This window comes from Hyperolius riggenbachi, chromosome 2 (genome assembly GCF_040937935.1).
Source record: "Hyperolius riggenbachi isolate aHypRig1 chromosome 2, aHypRig1.pri, whole genome shotgun sequence".
Classification (NCBI taxonomy): domain Eukaryota; kingdom Metazoa; phylum Chordata; class Amphibia; order Anura; family Hyperoliidae; genus Hyperolius; species Hyperolius riggenbachi.
The window spans coordinates 4973006-4992610 of NC_090647.1; the positions used below are offsets into that span (position 1 = coordinate 4973006).

Consider the following 19605-nt stretch of genomic DNA (forward strand, 5'->3'; position numbering starts at 1 on the left):
CACCTGCTACTAAATAAAAAAACAACATTTACTCACCCGGCTGCAGCAGACCTCCTGTACCGGCCTCCGTCCGGCGCGCAGCTCCCACGATCCTCTGCAGCCAGCCAGCAACTGAAACTCCCACGCTGAGAGCAGGGCTACGGGAAATGGCGCCCAAAGCCCTGCACTGCAGACTCAAAGTCTCCAGAGCAGGGCTTCGGACGCCATTTTACCGTAGCCCTGCTCTGCCGCTGCCAGAGCTGCTGCTAGTACCAGTGAACTGACACGGCGTAGTCAGTTGACGCTGGCGGGGGGTGCTAATAGGGTGCTTGGAGAATTTTAGGGCGTGCTTCAGCACCCAAAGCACCCCCCTGGCGCCGCCCCTGCTGAACAGGTGCGGTTTGAGTACGCTTGAAGGTTTCCAGGTTTGAAGCATGACAGAAAGGCTGTGGGAGAGAGTTCCAAAGGAGGTGGACAGCCCATGAGAAGTCATGGATGTAAGAGTGAGAGCAGGTGACCAGGAAAAAGGGTCTCCTGCGAGGAATGGAGGGTCCGGCGGGGAGGTATCTGGAGATTATGGAGGAAATGTAGGGAGGTGATAGCTTGTGTAGAGCTCTGTATAATAGTGTGAGGCATGTAAGCTGGATCCCTTGTGTAACAGGCAGTCAGTGCAGGGATTGGCAGAGAGGGGCGAACACTGCCATTCCAGCGCAGGAGACTCGGGCGCAGCAGGGAGTAACGTCGGCGCCCTCAGAAGGTGGAGCTGAAGTTACTTATAAAACACAATAATTCGGCCTCCAGCATTAGCTGGAAGCTGATTTATATCATTCCCCACTATGCATGGCGGCCCTGGAGGGGGAATAGTATTTAGCTCTGCAGGGACTTGTGCAGCAGCATGGTAAGCTGTATATCGGCTGTGTCCTGCCCCCAAGTCTCCCGCGCCGATATCTCTCATACGCGAGAGGGGCTGCCTCAGAGGAGTGTAATGAGCCATAGATGTCCAGATTCAGATCAGAGCAGTCCTTGGATGCAGAGCACGTTCTCTAGGATGAGGTCTTCTGAGAAGGTCATGTGACACCAGCACCATATCAAACACATCGCCGCTCATTTACAGCATCGCAGAGGCCAGAGCTGGACGAAGAGCGTTCACTTTCCAGACATCACAGAGACTCTGAAGCCTCCTAAAATGACACGTTTTATTTTACATTTATCTTCTGCAATATCAGAATAGCTAAAACGCAGCATTCCCGCAGCAGAACGCTATATTTAGACCCCCCCCAAATACCGGGGCAGAAATCCACGACTTTCAAAGTCATGGATTTTGCTGCCCGGGGAGGCAGAGCTTAGCGTTGTAGGTCTGCTGCCATTAGCGTCAATCCCCACCCCTCTCAGTGAGAGAAGACTGAGAGGGGCGGGGAGAGGTGGTGATCAGAGAGGATTGACTGGAGAAGAGGCAGAGAACCCGAGGTGGGTTTCTGACATGACTATTAGGATACAGAGGCACATTCTGCATACAATGCCCAGCCTCTGTGTCCGTATAGTGCGCCCCCAGGCTCCCTCCTATGCTCTGCTGTCCCCCAATATAATAACTGCCAGGGTAGCGACACGCAGATTGTCTATAGTCTGCAGCTTACCCTTTGGCTGCCACTCAGTGCCACTCTCCCGCCTCCTGTATAGCGCGGCTACCCGCCTCTGTAAGCCGATTGGAGGAAGCTTACGGAGGAGGGACGCAGGCGGGGGAGTGGCGGTCTGAAGGTAAACAGCTGACTAGTGACAATCTGCGTGTCCCTAGCCTGGTGGTTTCTATAAGGGGGGACAGCAGAGCCCGGGGGGCGGCTGGAGGCGCACTATAAGGATACAGAGGGTGAGCATTGTATGCAGAATGTGCCTCTGTATCCTAATGATGTCACAAACCCACCTCAGGCTCTCTTTAACGCGGATCCGAGATGAAAAACTAACTATAACAAGTAACTTGTCTATATATCTTATCTAAAGATTAGATAGTTTACACAGCAAATCTAGCTGGAAACAGCTTCAACAGTATATGATTATTTATTCCTGTGATACAATGACAGCATCCATGTTCTGTTTGTCACACTACACTGAGGCAAGCTGATAGCATCTCCAGCCCTCAACCTGTGAAAACGTCACTCCCCTCTCCTCTGTCTCTGAAATCTCTGGCTAGTAACCTCCTGCTCCTCCTGCCCAGACTGAGCTCCCAGAAGCCCTTGCTACATGAATCTCAGAGTGTCCAGGCACTGGGGAAGCTGTGGGCGAGGCTTGTTTAGTTTATAGGGAATTTGAGTATTACAAAAAAAACAAAAATAGTATTTGGCTTGAGGAATGCCCTATAAACAATAGGAAAGGAACACAATTATGCAATGAGTAAAAGTTTATCTCAGATCCACTTTAACCACTTCCCAACTGAGGGGTTTTACCCCCTGACCACCAGAGCAATTTTCACCTTTCAGCGCTCCTTCCATTCATTCGTCTATAATTTTATCATTACTTATCGCAATGAAATGAACTATATCTTGTTTTTTTCGCCACCAATTAGGCTTTCTTTAGGTGGGACATTATGCCAAGAATAATTTTATTCTAAATGTGTTTTAATGGGAAAATAGGAAAAAATGTGGGAAAAAAATTATTATTTTTCAGTTTTCGGCCTTTATAGTTTTTAAATAATGCATGCTACTGTAATTAAAACCCATTAAATGTATATGCCTATTTATCCCGGTTATAAAACCGTTTAAATTATGTCCCTATCACAATGTTTGCCGCCAATATTTTAGTTGGAAATAAAGGTGCATATTTTTCAGTTTTGCGTCCATCCCTAATTACAAGCCCATAGTTTATAAAGTAACAGTGTTATACCCTCTTGACATAAATATTTAAAAAGTTCAGTCCCTAAGGTAACTATTTATGTTTTTTTTTTTATTGTAAATTTTTTATTTTTTTTTTAATTAAAAAAAAAATAAAAATTGGGGAGTGTGGGAGGTAAGGAGTTAATTTTTTGTGTAAAACTAGTTTATTTGTGTGTAAAAAATGGTTAGGGTGTAGTTTTACTATTTGGCCACAAGATGGCAACATTACCAATTTGTTTCATGCGACCTGCAAGCGTCCTTCCGGACGCTTGCAGGAAGTAGAAAGAGGCTGGGACTTTGTTATTTTTCACAATGGTCGCGCTGCTCAGCCGAGCGGCAGCGGATCATTGCGGGGCTTAGATCAACGAACGGGAATGGATTTTCCCGTTCGTTGATCTCTGGGCGAGCGGGCGGCGGCGTGTTTACTAGCGGCGGGTGGCGTGTTTACGAGCGGGAGCGCGGACAGCGGCGGGAGTGCGCAAAGTACGGATTTCTCCATCCCTGGGGGTGAAAGGATGGAAAAAGGGGCGGAGAAATCCGTATGGGCGGGGGTAAAGTGGTTAAAGGGAACCTGAAGCGAGTAAAATTATTTAAAATAAACACATTACGTAGCTGTAAATGAATATCACATACTAACCTCACCCTCCGTTCCTCTCTGAGGCTCGCCATTTTCTTCTTACAGTCATCTCTTCATACAGTCATCACTGAATGTGCAAGGTAATGTCCATGTTTCCCTATGGCTCAAGCGGGTGATATTACAGTAACAGTGTGCTGAGCAGGAAGCTGGTATGGAGTTATGACCATTTTCAAAATGGAGGACAGAGAATTCCATAGATCACAGTGGACAAACAGGACGCAGGAGAGGAGAGATTGAGGAGTAGATACACAGGAGGTAAGTATGACCTGTGTATGGTCATTTTGACTTTTTATTTTCAGTTCAGGTTCTCTTTAAGGCATCTTGATGACGTGTATTTATGGTTGAAAAGAATCTGTGTATCCCTTTGCTGTTGTGTGTATATAGCTGTCTGTTCCAACAGCTTGTAAGTAAACAGGACTTCAGCCTGATGAAGGCTATACTGCCGGGAGCTTGCTTACTCTCCTAGGTCAGCCAGTCAATGGCCTCATCCTAGCTGGCTGCACATCACCATACCTCCCAACTTTTTGAGAGGAGAAAGAGGGACAGCTAAGCCACGCCCCCATCACACCCCTAGTCACGCATACCATAAAGATTTCATAAGAAAAATATGTTGTTTTATCATTCAGACCACACTGGTCCTTTCTATCCTGGTGCATTTTCCTTCATAGTAACGTTTTACAATTAGTAATATATCAATGTAAAGGATGGGAATACATTTTTTAGTAGAGAAATCTATATATTTACATAGAAAGAGGGACAAAGTCCTGAAAGAGGGACAATGAGAGGAAAGAGGGACAGCTGGGAGCTATGATGTTCTTGTTTTCCATCAGCCAGTAAATGATAGTGTTGTCTGGATCATGAACAATTCGGATCTTTGATCCGAATCTATTTTGTGAGTCGAATCATCCGAATCATCAACATGAGTGATTCGGATCGCAAAAGGGGCGGGGCCAGGAGCGGCACGCCCCCCCTCTCAGCAGGCAGTGGGGTCCTGGAAGCAGAGCAGAGATGGATCGCTCTGTTGGAGGGGAGCCAGCCTTGCAGAGACAGGTAGATGAGAGAGAGGGGACATCGGTGCCACTCAGTGTTGCCAACTCATCCCTTTAAATACGGACATTTATGAATTATACATGTCTTGAGTCTAGTTAGATGCAGTTTAGGCACTGATTATGTGTGAGAAGCCCCAGAACCTGTATAACTTAGATGTGTCAGTATTTAAAGGGATGAGTTGGCAACCCTGGTGCCACTGCCAGATATGTGTAGAGCACACATACTGGCTATAACGTGCTGCCCATTACAGGCTGTCTGTTCCGTAGTTGTGCACAGTGATCACATTGGAAGCTTTTGGCTCAGCACAGCTCAGTAACTTTGCAGACAGCGTGCTGGGCTAGGACAGGGCAGGCACTGTGATTGCTGTGCAATATGATCCTCCTGCACTGCTCTATACAGCTGCACTTCACTTCTCCCTAAATTTATGATGTGTTGGAGGTAAGAAATATGTAAAGCATAGGATTGCAGCATGTGGGTATTGTGAGCAAACATTTCTGCTCTCTGCTCTTCCCTCCTCCCTTCTCTGTCCACTCCCTGCCCTCTGTCCATCTTCTCCCCTTCTCTGTGTGTCCACCCCCCTCCCCTTCTCCTGTCCTGCTAGTCATTTCACCCCCGAATGCTTCCCCTTGTAAAATGATCCGAGATTCGGATCAAATATCCGGATCTTTTCAATGATCCGATTCGAATCATCCGGATCATTGAAAAGATCCGAACTTCCCATCTCTACACTGCACGCGGGCTGGGCGTGGCTCCGCGTATCACGTGGGAGGAGGAGGGGCTATCCTCGCAGCAGAAACACGGCTGTGGGCGGAACTGCGCTCTGAGGAGGCGGAGCCATACGCGAAGCAAAGCCTCTGCTGTGGGCGGAGCGGCACTCTGAGGAGGCGGAGCCATACGCGAAGCAGAGACTCGGCTGTGGGCGGAGCTCACCTCGCAGCAGATGCACAGGAGTAGGCGGGGCTTGTGCCCGCGCAGTCCCGCCCCGTGTAAGATGGCGGCGGGCGGAAGTGGGGCGGGGAAGCCGGAAGTGCGGCAGATAACGGGAGAGAGCGGAGGAGGCGGAAGTGGCAGGTGAGGCGGGGCCGCCCCGGTATTTCAGGCTTATCATTATTAGTGGTGTGGCGGGGGAGTGACGCTGCGTTGCCGTGGTGACGGGAGGTGGGCGGGGGCTGTGTGTAGAGGATGCTGGACAGAGGAGATGTCCCGGGTGTGACGGGCAGCGGGGGAGGGTCACTATTTCTCTCTGTATAATGTATACATGTTCCGGCCAGCATCTCTCTCCTCACCCCGGAACCTGCATAAACCCCCCAGCACCCCATACACCCCCCAACCTGCCGGGCAACCAATTATCCAATCTCATGACAATCGCTGCCACCGAGAGGTGTGTGGGGGTCACGGCGAGCGATATCGGGGCGAGCGATAGAAACCCCGCCCCCCCAGCGCCCCATACACCCCCCAACCTGCCGGACAACCAATTATCATCCAATCTCAGGACAATCGCTGCCACCGAGAGGTGTGTGGGGGTCACGGCGAGCGATATCGGGGCGAGCGATAGAAACCCCGCCCCCCCAGCGCCCCATACACCCCCCAACCTGCCGGACAACCAATTATCATCCAATCTCAGGACAATCGCTGCCACCGAGAGGTGTGTGGGGGTCACGGCGAGCGATATCGGGGCGAGTGATAGAAACCCCGCCCCCCCAGCACCCCATACACCCCCCAACCTGCCGGGCAACCAATTATCCAATCTCATGACAATCGCTGCCACCGAGAGGTGTGTGGGGGTCACGGCGAGCGATATCGGGGCGAGTGATAGAAACCCCGCCCCCCCAGCACCCCATACACCCCCCAACCTGCCGGGCAACCAATTATCCAATCTCATGACAATCGCTGCCACCGAGAGGTGTGTGGGGGTCACGGCGAGCGATATCGGGGCGAGCGATAGAAACCCCGCCCCCCCAGCGCCCCATACACCCCCCAACCTGCCGGGCAACCAATTATCATCCAATCTCAGGACAATCGCTGCCACCGAGAGGTGTGTGGGGGTCACGGCGAGCGATATCGGGGCGAGCGATAGAAACCCCGCCCCCCCCAGCGCCCCATACACCCCCCAACCTGCCGGGCAACCAATTATCCAATCTCATGACAATCGCTGCCACCGAGAGGTGTGTGGGGGTCACGGCGAGCGATATCGGGGCGAGCGATGGAAACCCCGCCCCCCAGTGACCCATACACCCCCCAACCTGCCGGGGAACCAGTCATCCAATCTCAGGACAATCGCTGCCACCGAGAGGTGTGTGGGGGTCACGGCGAGCGATATCGGGGCGAGCGATGGAAACCCCGCCCCCCCAGCACCCCATACACCCCCCAACCTGCCGGGCAACCAATTATCCAATCTCATGACAATCGCTGCCACCGAGAGGTGTGTGGGGGTCACGGCGAGCGATATCGGGGCGAGCGATAGAAACCCCGCCCCCCCCAGCGCCCCATACACCCCCCAACCTGCCGGACAACCAATTATCATCCAATCTCAGGACAATCGCTGCCACCGAGAGGTGTGTGGGGGTCACGGCGAGCGATATCGGGGCGAGCGATAGAAACCCCGCCCCCCCAGCGCCCCATACACCCCCCAACCTGCCGGGCAACCAATTATCATCCAATCTCAGGACAATCGCTGCCACCGAGAGGTGTGTGGGGGTCACGGCGAGCGATATCGGGGCGAGCGATAGAAACCCCGCCCCCCCAGCACCCCATACACCCCCCAACCTGCCGGGCAACCAATTATCCAATCTCATGACAATCGCTGCCACCGAGAGGTGTGTGGGGGTCACGGCGAACGATATCGGGGCGAGCGATAGAAACCCCGCCCCCCCCCCCAGGCCCCATACACCCCCCAACCTGCCGGGCAACCAATTATCCAATCTCATGACAATCGCTGCCACCGAGAGGTGTGTGGGGGTCACGGCGAGCGATATCGGGGCGAGCGATGGAAACCCCGCCCCCCCAGTGACCCATACACCCCCCAACCTGCCGGGCAACCAATCATCCAATCTCATGACAATCGCTGCCACCGAGAGGTGTGTGGGGGTCACGGCGAGCGATATCGGGGCGAGCGATAGAAACCCCGCCCCCCCCCCCCAGGCCCCATCCACCCCCCAACCTGCCGGACAACCAACCGTCACATCAATTATTATCATCCAATCTCAGGACAATCGCTGTCGACTAGAGGTGTGTGTGGGGGTCACGGCGAGCAATATCGAGGTCGAGCCACGGAAACCCCGCCCCCCCAGCACCCCATACACTCCCCAACCTGCCGGACAACCAACCGTCACATCAATTATCCATTCTCATGACAACCACAGTCGAAGAGGTGTGTGTGGGGGTCACGGCGAGTGATATCGGGGCGAGCGATGGAAACCCCGCCCCCAGCACCCCATACACCCCCCAACCTGCCGGACAACCAACCGTCACATCAATTATCCATTCTCATGACAACCACTGTCGACAAGAGGTGTGTGGGGGTCACGGCGAGCGATATCGGGGCAAACACAACCCCCCTGGCTGGTGCCCCCCCCCCCATTTGTCACGCCACCCCTTATGACTACGGGCGCCCAGCATGTGGAGCATGTGTGTGACATCACATGTGGTATAACGCACGAGAACAGCGGCAGGTAAAATATAACTGCACGGGGGGCATAAAGCATCGGGGGCAGCATCCAGGGTGACGTCATCACAAGACCAATTCCAGCAGGATTTTGTGCTGAGATTGGTCAGGAATTGGCCTGCGGTTTATAGCAGCCAACAGATTTGTCTCCAATCAGAGAGAGATCAGCTGCTAAAATCATTGGATGTATGGGGACCTTACACCTCCTGTAATATGATGACAATGACAGGTTAAACTGCCCCTTTAAATGGGAGGTCTGAGGTAACGGAAAAAAAATTCGACTTACTCGGGGCTTCCTCCAGCCCCTGGCAGCCTCTATGTCCTTCGCCCTCAGCTGCTGACCCGGGGTCCCCGCCAGTGCAGAGGACGACCTCGCCACGTCATCTTCTACTGTGCCTGCGCGAGCGCCACTGTCCATAAAGGGTAGGCCCAGTAGCTCTGCACCTGCGCAGTACACTATGGACACCATGGGCTTGATTGACAGCGGCGCAGGTGCAGTACCTCTGCACTAGCGGGGACCCTGGGTTGGCGACTGACTGCAGAGCTGCGGCGAGGGACATAGCAGCTGCCAGGGCCTGGATATTACCTTTTACATAGAAACTGTAACCAAGAATTGAACTTCATCCCAATCAGCAGCTGATACCCCCTTTCACATGAGAAATCTATTCATTTTCACAAACGGACCACCAGGGGGCGCTGTATGGCTGATATTGTGGTGAAACCCCTCCCACAGTGTGATGTCAGGACCATGGCCCTGACAGTTTACTGTCTGTGAAACCCGTTGCAAAAAAGCAAGCAGCATCTCCTTCCACTGACATCACCTGCCAGCAGTAAAAATGTCACCATGTGATAAATGTCAGAATGTAAATCAGGGAGAGGAAAGCTTTTACAATGGGCAAACACTGACTAAATCATTTATACATAATTATTGTAAAAGTTAAGCACTTTTCTATGATATTATTTTCACTGGAGTTCCTTATTACGTAGTGGTAGAGGAAGAGACTCTGCACACAAATCTGTGTGTATATGTGTGTGATATATATTGGTATACGCCAGTGGTGCTGGGTACACACGTCAGATATAAGTCTTTCAGAAACGAGGAATGAATCTGCCAGATTGCTTTGTCATGAAGGTTTAAGCGATAGATCTTTCTAGCAATGCTGAACATGCAGAAGACCAGAGAAATGCTCTTGGAGTCCACTTACTTCCTTCTCTTTCATGCATGCTCTGTGTACACAATGCTACAAAATATCTGCAGATCTCACACACACACACCTTGTTTAACAGGTGATCTTTACAGATCTTTTGTAAACTTATTTTACAAATATTAACTGCTGCTTGGTGGTTCTTTCATTTACCAAAGAACTTTATCTCCTGTGTGTATAAAGCTCCATAATCGCCTGCTGAGGATCAGCACCCGAGCACGCATGACGCTGTACGTACAGTGCTGCCCATCATTATTCATACCCCTGGCAAATTCTGACTTCAAGTTACTTTTATTCAGCCAGCAAGTATTTTTTTTTAATGAGAAATGACATAGGTGTCTCCCAAAAGATAATAAGACGATGTACAAGAGGCATTATTGTGGGAAAAAAAAAATAATTATCAGCTTTTATTTACATTTGAGCAAAAAGTGTCCAGTCCAAAATGATTCATACCCTTCCCAAACTGTCACAGTCTGTGGGAAAATCCAAAGTTCTATACCATTCCAAATAGTCCAAGCAGTGCTAAAGCATCCCAATTACCCTGGTTAATTGGGACCAGCTGGTTTAATCAACTCAACAGGTGAAAAACAGCAGCTCTTTGCAGTTAATTTGTGGACAGTCATGGCTAAAGGTGCGTACACACGCACTACGGCAATGAACGACGGGTCCGTCAGACCCTCCCGCTGGGCGGGCGTTCCAATGACAGTAGAGGGTGTGTACAGTCTGTCAGACCCTCCCACTGGGCGGGCGTTCCAGCGACACTAGTGTTTGTACAGTCTGTATGCAGACTGATAAGGCTGGTGAATCCGTTCAGCAGATCGTTCAGAAACAGCCTTATTAGTCTGCAGACAGACTGTACACACACTCTACTGTCGCTGGAAAGCTCGCCCAGCTGGAGGGTCTGACGGACTTGTCGTTCATTGCTGTAGTGCGTGTGTACGCACCTTAAGACAAAGGAGCTCAGTGAGGACCTGCGGCTGCGCATTGTGGCTGCTCACAAGTCAGGAAAAAGCTACAAGGCCGTTTCTAAATGTTTTCAAGTTCCAGTGACTACAGAGCAAAGTATTCTTAAAAAATACAAGATGTTCTACACTGTGGAAAATCTCAGAGGATGTGGTCAGAAGCCAAAAGTGACACCTGTGCTGGCCAGGAGGATAGTGAGTGAGGTGATAAAGAATCCAAGGATCACCACCAAGGCCATCCTGGTGAATCTGGGCTCTGCTGGTGGCAATGTCTCAAGGCAGACAATCCAACAGACACTGCACACTGCTGGGTTCCACGGATGCAGACCAAGGAGGACGCCACTTCTCCAGATAAGGCACACAAAAGCTCGCTTGGCCTTTGCAAATGTTTATCTGGACAAAGAAGACAACTTCTGGTCTTCTGTGAAACAAAAATGTAACTGTTCGGTCACATTGATGTTTCCTAAATTTAGCGTAAAAAATGGGAAGCCTTCAACCCAAAGAACACCATCCCCGCTGTCATACATGGTGGTGGGAACCTAATGCTTTGGGGGTGTTTTTCAGCCAATGGACCAGGGAGCCTAATCACAGTAACCGGCACCATGAAAAAAAGAGCAATGCATGAGGATTCTCAATGACAACATCAGGCAGTCTGCAGAGAAACTTGGCCTTGGCCACCAGTGGACATTTCAGCATGACAATGACTCAAAACACACAGCAAAAGTGGTGAAGAAATGGTTAAAGGGAACTAGAGAGGATGACACATACATACCTGGGGCTTCCTCCAGCCCCATACGCACGGATCGCTCCCACGCCGCCGTCCTCCGCTGCCTGGATCCGCCGGTACCGGGTCCCCTCATTGCCGCGAGTTGGCCGGCGGACGCGGCCAATTGTCTGCATCACAGGGTGCTCTCCCCATACAGTTACGCGTGTGGCTGCCTACTGCGCAGCCGCATGCGTACATGTATGGAGGGAGCCCCTGTGATGCGGACAATTGGCCGCGTCCGCCGGAAGTGACGGGCCCGGTACCGGCGGATCCAGGAAGCTGAGGACGGCGGCGTGGGAGCGATTCAGGCTTATGGGGCTGGAAGAAGCCCCAGGTATGTATGAAATCTTTCCCTTCCCCATCCCCCCCCCCCCCCCCCCTGTTCCTCTTTGGTTCCCTTTAACAACATTAACGTTTTGGAGTGGCCCAGCCAGAGTCCTGACTTAAATCCAAAGGAGAATCTGTGGAGGGAGCTAAAGATCAGGGTAATGGCAAGAAGACCCTCCAACTTGAAAGATTTGGAGCTCAATGCTAAAGATGAATGGGCAAAAATACCTGTGGAGACCTGCAAAAGGCTGGTCTGCAGATATAGGAAGCGTGTGATTGCTGTAATAGCCAATTAAGGCTTTTCTATTGGTTATTGAGAAGGGTATGAATAATTCTGGACTGGACACTTTTTGCTCAAATGTAAATACAAGCTGATAAATGTTTTTCTCCACAATAATGCCTCTTGTACGCAGGGCTGTGGAGTCGGTACACAAATCTTCAGACTCCTCAGGTTAGGATTCCTCCGACTCCTCTAATTTGCATATTACAATCTTGTTGATTGAAAGTATGTAACATGAAATGCATCTCTTAACTGGCAACGCTTAGGAATTTTACAAGACAACTGAACTGAGAGGGATATGGAGGCTGCCATGATCATTCCCCTTTAAGCAATACCAGTTGCCTGGCTATCCAGCTGATCTTTTGTGCACATCATACGTGATTCAGTGTGCATTTGTAATAATAATAATAATTTGGAAGCATGTATGACGTGGTAACCTGCAAGAACGGCAGAAGGGTATAGACAGCACTACTGCCACTCACATCAAATGCGCTGCGCAGCAGTACGATGCACTATGATGCGCTTGTGTACTGCTGCATGCATTCTGCCCGCAAGCCCAGAGCTGACTCATTCACTGTCAGTGTATATCCCATCCAGTGCAGCGGGTAGCAGCGCGGATGGCATGCGATCGTACATGTTGCGTTCCGATCGCACGGCCCTCAGTACTGCATAGATGTGAGCGAGGCCTAAAACTAGTCCTTGGTAAGAGTACTTGTAAAAGGTACAGACCGGAACAAAGAACATCTATCAGGCCCTAGGCAATCTGACTGTGGGTACATGTAAGAATGATGTGCAGGTACTCTGCAGGAGAATAAGGAGATTCTTCCTCTATTACACATTCTTCATGCACAGTCTGGACATGGATCAGGCCCTAGGCAATGTAAGTGTGGGTACATGTAAGAGTGATGTGCAGGTACTCAGCAAGAGAATGAGGGGATTCTTCCTCTATTACACATTCTTCATGCACAATCTGAACATGGATCAGGCCCTAGGCAATGTAACTGTGGGTACATGTAAGAGTGATGTGCAGGTACTCTGCAGGAGAATGAGGGGATTCTTCCTCTATTACACATTCTTCATGCACAGTCTGGACATGGATCAGGCCCTAGGCAATGTAAGTGTGGGTACATGTAAGAGTGATGTGCAGGTACTCAGCAAGAGAATGAGGGGATTCTTCCTCTATTACACATTCTTCATGCACAATCTGAACATGGATCAGGCCCTAGGCAATGTAACTGTGGGTACATGTAAGAGTGATGTGCAGGTACTCTGCAGGAGAATGAGGGGATTCTTCCTCTATTACACATTCTTCATACACAATCTGAACATGGATCAGGCCCTAGGCAATGTGACTGTGGTACATGTAAGAGTAATGTGCAGGTACTCTGCAGGAGAATAAGGAGATTCTTCCTCTATTACATATTCTTCATGCACAATCTGAACATGGATCAGGCCCTAGGCAATGTGACTGTGGGTACATGTAAGAGTGATGTGCAGGTACTCTGCAGGGGAATGAGGAGATTCTTCCTCTATTACACATTCTTCATGCACAATCTGAACATGGATCAGGCCCTAGGCAATGTAACTGTGGGTACATGTAAGAGTGATGTGCAGGTACTCTGCAGGGGAATGAGGGGATTCTTCCTCTATTACACATTCTTCATGCATGATCTGAACATGGATCAGGCCCTAGGCAATGTAACTGTGGGTACATGTAAGAGTGATGTGCAGGTACTCTGCAGGAGAATGAGGGGATTCTTCCTCTATTACACATTCTTCATGCACAGTCTGGACATGGATCAGGCCCTAGGCAATGTAAGTTTGGGTACATGTAAGAGTGATGTGCAGGTACTCAGCAAGAGAATGAGGGGATTCTTCCTCTATTACACATTCTTCATGCACAATCTGAACATGGATCAGGCCCTAGGCAATGTAACTGTGGGTACATGTAAGAGTGATGTGCAGGTACTCTGCAGGAGAATGAGGGGATTCTTCCTCTATTACACATTCTTCATACACAATCTGAACATGGATCAGGCCCTAGGCAATGTGACTGTGGTACATGTAAGAGTAATGTGCAGGTACTCTGCAGGAGAATAAGGAGATTCTTCCTCTATTACACATTCTTCATGCACAATCTGAACATGGATCAGGCCCTAGGCAATGTGACTGTGGGTACATGTAAGAGTGATGTGCAGGTACTCTGCAGGGGAATGAGGAGATTCTTCCTCTATTACACATTCTTCATGCACAATCTGAACATGGATCAGGCCCTAGGCAATGTAACTGTGGGTACATGTAAGAGTGATGTGCAGGTACTCTGCAGGGGAATGAGGGGATTCTTCCTCTATTACACATTCTTCATGCATGATCTGAACATGGATCAGGCCCTAGGCAATGTGACTGTGGGTACATGTAAGAGTGATGTGCAGGTACTCTGCAGTCTGCAGGGGAATGAGGTGATTCTTCCTCTATTACACATTCTTCATGCACAATCTGAACATGGATCAGGCCCTCGGCAATGTAACTGTGGGTAAATGTAAGAGTGATGTGCAGGTACACTGCAGGGGAATGAGGGGATTCTTCCTCTATTACACATTCTTCATGCACAATCTGAACATCGATCAGGCCCTAGGCAATGTAACTGTGGGTACATGTAAGAGTGATGTGCAGGTACTCTGCAGGGGAATAAGGAGATTCTTCCTCTATTACACATTCTTCATGCACAATCTGAACATGGATCAGGCCCTAGGCAATGTGACTGTGGGTACATGTAAGAGTGATGTGCAGGTACTCTGCAGGGGAATGAGGGGATTCTTCCTCTATTACACATTCTTCATGCACAATCTGAACATGGATCAGGCCCTAGGCAGTGTAACTGTGGGTACATGTAAGAGCGATGTGCAGGTACTCTGCAGGGGAATGAGGGGATTCTTCCTCTATTACACATTCTTCATGCACAATCTGAACATGGATCAGGCCCTAGGCAATGTAACTGTGGGTACATGTAAGAGTGATGTGCAGGTACTCTGCAGGGGAATGAGGGGATTCTTCCTCTATTACACATTATTCATGTACAATCTGAACATGGATCAGGCCCTAGGCAGTGTAACTGTGGGTACATGTAAGAGCGATGTGCAGGTACTCTGCAGGGGAATGAGGGGATTCTTCCTCTATTACACATTCTTCATGCACAATCTGAACATGGATCAGGCCCTAGGCAATGTAAGAGCCAGTCCACACTAGGTCCGGAAACGTATCCGTGGCTGCGTTTTTCAAACCTGATAAAAAACGGAGTCCCGGATACTAATGTTGAAAATAGCAGCCAGCCTCACCCAAGTAAAAAACGGATCCGTCTGCGTTTGCGGGGACCCGTTTTCAAAACCTGAACGGAAGGTCCGGACCTGCTGCATTTTCACGCAACGGATCAGGACCACGGATACACGAAGGGGTAGTGAAAGCAATGAGAAAACGCATCTCCAGCTCCACAGGCAAAAAACGGATGTTAAAACAGATAGCCTGAGCTTTATGATTGGCCCAAAAAATCCTCCCACTCCTTCCTAATGATGGAGACGTTTTCTGTCAGGGAAAAACCTGAACGGAAACTGATGCAAAACTGATGCACTTTCATCAGTTTGCAGTACGGTGGGTACTTCCCCTGATCCGGACTGCAGGGTCCGTCCTGCAACTGTGTCTAGTGTGGACCTAGCCTAACTGTGGGTACATGTAAGAGTGATGTGCAGGTACTCTGCAGGGGAATGAGGGGATTCTTCCTCTATTACACATTCTTCATGCACAATATGAACATGGATCAGGCCCTAGGCAATGTAAGTGTGGGTACATGTAAGAGTGATGTGCAGGTACTCTGCAGGGGAATGAGGCTATTCTTCCTCTATTACACATTCTTCATGCACAATCTGAACATGGATCAGGCCCTAGGCAGTGTAACTGTGGGTACATGTAAGAATGATGTGCAGGTACTCTGCAGGGGAATGAGGGGATTCTTCCTCTATTACACATTCTTCATGCACAATATGAACATGGATCAGGCCCTAGGCAATGTAACTGTGGGTACATGTAAGAGTGATGTGCAGGTACTCTGCAGGGGAATGAGGGGATTCTTCCTCTATTACACATTCTTCATGCACAATCTGAACATCTATCAGGCCCTAGGCAATGTAACTGTGGGTACATGTAAGAGTGATGTGCTGGTACTCTGCAGGAGAATGAGGGGATTCTGCCTCTATTACACATTCTTCATGTACAATCTGAACATGGATCAGGCCCTAGGCAATGTAACTGTGGGTACATGTAAGAGTGATGTGCAGGTACTCTGCAGGGGAATGAGGGGATTCTTCCTCTATTACACATTCTTCATGTACAATCTGAACATGGATCAGGCCTATGAGAATCTGCTCAGCTGCCTGTGCAGACAGGCAGCTTTTTGACCACTGTTCAGGTCTGCATTCTGCAGGTCTCTTTAAGAGAGACTTTTTGTCAGTACTGCAGCTTGCTGCTGAGGAATTTGCATACATTCATTATGCAAATCCCCTACCTGCCTCCTGTGATGACTGGCAGTATAAAGGTTGGGATTACCCACAGTCCTTTGCTGGTCATTCCTTCTGGGTTTGTAGTAAACACTCCTAGAGAGTGTCAGCCATGCTACTTCTTGTTGAAGTTATCTTAGAGTAATTCTGGGGACTGCACTAGGCAGTTTCTTTAGTGCCGTTAGGATTGCTTATCTGTTTGTTTGTCTGTTGCGACTGTCCTGTCCCAGCGGTGGTCGATAGGAAGTCGTTCTGTGTGTCTGGGTGCTAACCGGCGCTGCGGTTGTTGCTGGTAGCCCCTTCTGATCTGTCTTCCCTGGATCGCACTCGCCTTGCGCTAGTGCTGTGGATCCTTCTGTTCTGTTTTCCCTGGATCGCACTCGCCTTGCGCTAGTGCTGTGGATCCTTCTGTTCTGTCTACCTGGATCGCACTCGCCCTGCGCTAGTGCTGTGGATCCTTCTGTTCTGTCTACCCTGATCGCACTCGCCTTGAGCTAGTGCTGTGGATATTTCTGTTCTGTCTACCTGGATCGCACTCGCCTTGAGCTAGTGCTGTGGATCCTTCTGATCTGTGTTTCTGCTTGGATCACACTTGCTCTGACGGAAGAGCGGTGGATCCTTTCTGCCTAGTTCCTGTTTCACGTTTGTCTGTCTTGTCTGATACGAACGCTTGCTGTAGGCTCGGTGAGGTAACCGTTAAGCAAGCGCTCACGTTCTCTGTTTCGTGTTTGTCTGTCTTTGGTTAGTTAGGCGTGCTTGTCATTGTTGTGCGTAACACGCGGAGACCGCACACGAACGCGTGCACTGTTGCGAATGAGTGCGGTGTTCGCGTTCAGCTAGCGTTTGTTATTTTCCTTGTCTTTCTCTTTGTATGATTTGCTGTGCCTTTGCTACCCTTGTGCTCTGTCCTGCTCAGTCTTGTGTCGCTATTGGCAATCGCCATTCTTGCGATTGCGTTTCCTACTTCGTTTCCGCCGTTGTGTGTTCGCCGTTGCTTGGTGGCGACTAGTTTGGTGGGCACACATTGGTTCTGTCCCTTTGCTCTGTTCCCTGTGGGCTATCCAGCCCTGCCTGATTGTACCTTGTCCCGGATCTGTACAATTCCCATTTGGCATCTGTGGCTGTGCAGCGGCTGTGTTCGCCTGCACTCCACAGCCACATCTGCCGGTGGGAATTGCCCTCTGCGGGTGCATAGCACCTAGCCTGGGTGTCCTCAATTATACGCTTGTGGAGGAAATCCGCCGCGTCAGCGCACGTCTGGTGCGCTGACCACGGAGACGATTCCACATTCGTTACAGAATGACCAGCCAAACCAAAATTCCCAGGGCAGTTCCCCGACATGTCCTGAGGTTTCTCCTGTGCTGGTGTACCCCAGTGTGTTCTGTGACCCAGAAAGCCCAAGTGTGCCTCGGTTACCAGCGTACTCAGATGCTTCCTCGGTGGAGACATGTTCTGATTTAGCCTGCCTGCTTGCATGCCCAGAAGTGGTCCCTGAAAGTCCTGATCTTGATGGGTGTTCTGCTAATTCTGTATCTGGAACTGTCATAGGTTCCATGGGGGTTCTTGGTGGTTCTCCATGTGAGCCTGGTGAGCGTTCTGGCTTCTTGGAATCTCTGCGGAGCTTCAAGGCGTTCTGGGAGATTCCGAGAGAAGTTTTGCTTGGTACCCTGAATACGATCAACAGCGGCTTTTGTTTTGAAAGAGACACTTCGAACAGGTTTTGTGGCAGATTTGGTATTTTCGGACGCTCCTTGGAAGGTGGTGGGTATTGTCTGGAGGGTGTCGATGGCTTCTTCTCTGGGATCCACAGTCCTGATGGGTGTTACGCTGAGACTTGTAGTGCTGATGGGCATGTTTCGGTGGCTTCTGTTTCCGATGAGGTCGGTTTCGGGTGGACTGACTCTGGAATTGGACCTTGTCGGGCTGTCCCGACCTTCATGAGTCTTCTGTTAAAGTGGTTTGGAGATATCAGTTTTGAGGGTCGTCTGGAATTCGACCCTAGAAGGGGGGGTACTGTGAGAATCTGATCAGCTGCCTGTGCAGACAGGCAGCTTTTTGACCACTGTTCAGGTCTGCATTCTGCAGGTCTCTTTAAGAGAGACTTTTTGTCAGTTTTGCAGCTTGTGCCTGCTGAGGAATTTGCATACATTCATTATGCAAATCCCCTACCTGCCTCCTGTGATGACTTGCAGTATAAAGGTTGGGATTACCCACAGTCCTTTGCTGGTCATTGCTTCTGGGTTTGTAGTAAACACTCCTAGAGAGTGTCAGCCATGCTACTTCTTGTTGAAGTTATCTTAGAGTAATTCTGGGGACTGCACTAGGCAGTTTCTTTAGTGCCGTTAGGATTGCTTATCTGTTTGTTTGTCTGTTGCGACTGTCCTGTTCCAGCGGTGGTCGATAGGAAGTCGTTGTGTGTGTCTGGGTGCTAACCGGAACAGCGGTTGTTACTGATAGCCCCTTCTGATCTGTCTTCCCTGGATCGCACTCGCCTTGCGCTAGTGCTGTGGATCCTTCTGTTCTGTCTTCCCTGAATCGCACTCGCCTTGCGCTAGTGCTGTGGATCCTTCTGTTCTGTCTACCTGGATCGCACTCGCCTTGAACTAGTGCTGTGGATCCTTCTGTTCTGTCTTCCCTGGATCGCACTCGCCTTGCGCTAGTGCTGTGGATCCTTCTGTTCTGTCTACCTGGATCGCACTCGCCTTGAGCTAGTGCTGTGGATCCTTCTGTTCTGTCTACCTGGATTGCACTCGCCTTGAGCTAGTGCTGTGGATCCTTCTGATCTGTGTTTTTGCTTGGATCATACTTGCTCTGACGGAAGAGCGGTGGATCCTTTCTGCCTAGTTCCTGTTTCACGTTTGTCTGTCTTGTCTGATACGAACGCTTGCTGTAGGCTCGATGAGGTAACCGTTAAGCAAGCGCTCGCGTTCTCTGTTTCGTGTTTGTCTGTCTTTGGTTAGTTAGGCGTGCTTGTCTCTGTTGTGCGTAACACGCGGAGACCGCGCACGAACGCGTGCACTGTTGCGAATGAGTGCGGTGTTCGCGTTCAGCTAGCGTTTGTTATTTTTCTTATCTTTCTCTTTGTATGATTTGCTGTGCCTTTGCTACCCTTAGAGGTGATTCTTCCTCTATTACACATTCTTCATGTACAATCTGAACATGGATCAGGCCCTAGGCAATGTAACTGTGGGTACATGTAAGAGTGATGTGCAGGTACTCTGCAGGGGAATGAGGCGATTCTTCCTCTATAACACATTCTTCATGCACAATCTGAACATGGATCAGGCCCTAGGCAATGTAACTGTGGGTACATGTAAGAGTGAT

General features: G+C 49.9%; 1 protein-coding gene across 1 annotated transcript in view; it reads left to right on the plus strand.

Annotated features, from left to right (window-relative positions):
* Positions 1-5480: 5480 nt before the first annotated feature.
* APBB1 (amyloid beta precursor protein binding family B member 1) overlaps positions 5481-19605 on the plus strand; it is a 99582-nt gene continuing 85457 nt past the window's right edge. Inside the window, exon 1 of the mRNA XM_068263992.1 lies at positions 5481-5601. The gene's annotated coding sequence lies outside the window, so the exon portion shown is untranslated. The remainder of the gene's footprint in view (positions 5602-19605) is intronic.